The sequence below is a fragment of the Bidens hawaiensis genome, unplaced genomic scaffold, assembly GCF_021521415.1.
Source record: "Bidens hawaiensis isolate Kalapana, Puna unplaced genomic scaffold, B.hawaiensis_p1.1 tig00029001_1, whole genome shotgun sequence".
In the NCBI taxonomy this organism is placed as follows: Eukaryota; Viridiplantae; Streptophyta; class Magnoliopsida; order Asterales; family Asteraceae; genus Bidens; species Bidens hawaiensis.
Genome location: NW_027505141.1, coordinates 147,762 through 151,834, shown reverse-complemented (window position 1 = coordinate 151,834; position 4,073 = coordinate 147,762).

Below are 4,073 nucleotides of genomic sequence, written 5' to 3'. Positions count from 1 at the left end.
GCGCACATACATCGTAAATCATAGATAACCGTTTGCATTGCTCATCAAGAAACATAATTTAAACACAATCGCTTGCATAGCTTGTAAGTATACTATGATAAAACATTATTTAAGTACGTGTCCCTCGCCCCGAAAATAGTTTAAAAATAGTGAAAACAGTGAGAATAGGGGCTGTGAGACTCACCTGTGGTTCTTGTTAAGGGATTAATCGAGATTCGGGTTTTCTTGGTGTTGGCCTTTGAATTGAAGGTCTAGCAACAGGATCGGAAATGAAAACAATGGATGCTTGGGAGATGATTAGTGCAAGTTTGCAGTTCTTAAGAGAGAAGTTTGAAGTGTGTTTGGGTGATAATTTAGGTTACATATTTATAGGCAAACTCAAGGGAACACAATCCCTTGCTTTAGGGGATTGAAATCTTTTTATATCTAGGTGTAATGATGATAAAGTATGGAAATTATTATTATTTATTTAAAAGTGGAGTAGTGGATAAAAGATTTGATTTGATTTGGTCAGGACATGCAGGTCTGTGGTTGGTGGGAGTAGGGTGGCTGACAGTTGACTTTTCATGTTACAGTATGCTTTTTCAGGTACTTTTGTCAGTGTACAGTAAAAAGTGGAAAATCTCTGAAACACGCTACTGTTTCCTTTTGGGCGGGAGTAATCTCCTTACATCTGGAGAATAGACTTAAGTGTTCTGTGCGTATCACTTTGTGCGCATAGCTTTCTGCGTGAAGGACATTTCTTCGCTATGGGTAGGTGCGTAACCTTCTCGCAGTTAGGGACATTGAGTTTCATTTGTAGATTCTCCAGGTGGTCTTGGTATTTCAACATAGTGATCAGTCATGTTGAAGTCAATTCCATCTTGGAGCTTCAGACAAACTAGCTCTCAATGTTCCCGCCATGCGGGGAGGTTAGTTCCCTTCCGCACGCGCATAAACGATTTAGGATGCACCCGCCTTAGCATCATGCGGGATGGTCAACCCATTAGACAACATAACGTTAAGGTACATGAAAACATAAAGCCAAAACATTCGCGCATGGCGCATATAACATATGCCCACGCTGGTTCTTAACATGGTGCGCTCGCGCAGGGCGCACATAATATGCCCGCGCTGACTAACATGGCGCGCTCGCGCAGGGCGCACATAACAAATGCACGCGCTGACTAACATGGCGCGCTCGCGCAGGGCGCACATAACAAATGCACGCGCTGATTAACATAGCGCGCTCGCGCAGGGCGCACATAACAAATGCACGCGCTGATTAACATAGCGCGCTCGCGCAGGGCGCATATAACATAATTACCTAATATTTAGGTTGATTACTTGGTTTAAGGGATTGGGAATTTACCGGGTGTCACAACTTTCAAGAGCTTATTCATAACTTCCATCGTCTCCATCAGCAATATCATGAATCTTATTATCTCGATCATCACCTTTAGCGCCATCATTATCACCCATGTTATCACCACCACTAATATCATCACAAGTGTCATAATTATCACCACCATCAAATTGTTCACCAACATCACCACCATTTCTATCAGACTTATCTTCATTTTTTATAACAAAGGCTCTTTTTTCCTTCACTTGTTTTGATATAATCAAGTGAAGTTTCCACCCATCTATCTGTAGGAAAAGTGGTTCAATTTTAGTTAAGATAATAATAAAAATATAATAACGATACTCTCGTTAATCGTGGGAAATTCACTTAGTACAATACCGTTTACAAAAGTACATAAAAAGAATATAAAATGCAAATTTATATACTGAAATAATTCAATCCATATCTTACTAAGAGTGCTTCCATAAGCTTTCTTCTAGTATCCACGTCACGAGTCTTCATCACTTGAGTCTTCAACAAATGTTTCTTCAAAACAACAATCAGTTTATGGAAATTGGGTAACGGTTTTGGTTGAGGATCGTGTTAGACACGGGGCCCTCAAAACAGATTTCATGCCTACTCTCAAGCACGTCTGTTTCCCAGGGTACAACAACCGGAACAGTATGTGTACTGCCGGAGATGGCCACGAACCCGAGGAAGTCACCAGCTATATTGGTGTTTATCAAGATATAGGAAAATTTGTTGAAGTTGTTTGACATAAATATAGAGAGTGCTCCTCTCTAAATTTTGTCATGAGTGTGTGTAAGTGACTCCAAAATATTTTTTAAGTGTTATTACAACATGAACCAACAAGTTCATTATATACTTACACAAAATGAGAAATACTCAACCAAAATTAATATGTCATAAACAATAAAATTAATTTAGTCATAAACAAGATAATTAATCTTGTAATAAACTTGAAATTAATTATTGTAATTAACATGGTTAAATACTTTTAATTAGATTTAAAAGGTGAATCAAAACCGTCATATTTATTCATGACATGAGTTGAAACAAACTATTTGACCAGGTCCAAACAACTGTTCGCAACAGTCCGTTATGCAGGCGCGACACTCATGCGCTCCTACATGGGACACGATGTCAAAGATAAATCCTATTTTCTTTTCTTCGGTTATTCCAACCATACAACTTCGAGCATTGATATTCATTCATCTAAGATCCGTTTTGGACACTCAAATCAATATTTATATAACACATATATAAATATATTATTCATGTCCAAAGTTAGTGAAAAACCCATTTTCACTAATAAATTTTTCCAACAATCCCCCACATGAATGGAGATCAATGAAAACACACAAAATTTCCAATGAAAACCTCGACAGTTGAGTATTGCAGGATAGGTAGGTGTTACCCTTTGAACCTTCCTTTGTGAAGCATACTTAGCCTCCTAGCGGTTTGTAGACGCGATGTCTTTGAGTAGACCCCCATTTGTGGAAACGACAATATGCTTCACACAATACTCTCCTTAGCTGGGCGCATCCCCTCACCGTCGTGTCCGTTATGGTCATGGAACACTAGCATGGTTATGTGAAAGCTCTAGGAACTGCGCACCCCATAGTTTCATTCGAAGCGACCCCACTTCTCTTTCACATAGGTGATTTTATCTCAAATCATTTAAAACATTAAGGTTAACACGATTTACACAAAATCATCAACCATACATTATGCTTAACCTCACAACATGTCACCGTTGTTAATAGGAATGGACTAGGAAGTAATTAAACTCCCTTTAATATTTTTGAAGGATATTTATATATATATAAACATATATATTAACTTGTATGTAAACATATATACTAGCGATGCCCCCACAGTGACTACCCTTCGGTTATATGATTAAGTTGTCCTATTGAACTTAGCTCTTGGGATCTCCAGTCTGCTAAGTTAGGTTTCCCTCATACTTCCTTTTTCCCACGGGCTTTAGTCCCATTCCACAACTTCATCTCTCGTTAACCCTCGGGTTGTTGGATCAAAAATATTATCTATGACTTTGTCAAGTCATCTGTAGATAATTTCAGTTTGAGATGAGTTGTTATGATGTGTTCTTAACTTGTAAGTTAATTTGCCTATATTCAAGCTTCTATGACTATAACAACAGGTATCACCTTGAACCTTGTTATAATAAGTGTCTTAGAAGAACATAAATATTATGTTTTAGGCAAACACGTGTTTGCAATTTCTATTTGGATCACCAAATTCTTATTGCCAAACATCAGCAACCAAATATATGCTCAATATTCAAATGCAAGTTACTCCCACATTTAAGTGTTATTGGATAGCATCCAAATGGGGTAATGGAAGGTTCTCCCTTTCTACGTGTTTGAGAGTCTTCTCATACAACCAATTTTACATACCCAAAGGGTTGGTTCTTAAATATCTCATCCCCCCACATTTCTTGCCATTTGAACTACTATTTGTATAACCTTACTTATGACAACAAATGTTTATAACGACATTTAGATACCCGTGATTTGAACAAGAGTTGCCTCATTATATCAGTGAGTTCATTAATGTTTATTTTGGTACTCAATAGCTTTTGAGTTGACCGACCAACATATGTCATTGTCATAAGTTTGTCATCAAACCAACGAGTTTAATGCCCTTCCTTATAATGAATGAAAGTATCTTTCAACTTTCTCTACACACGAATTCGTTGTGTGTC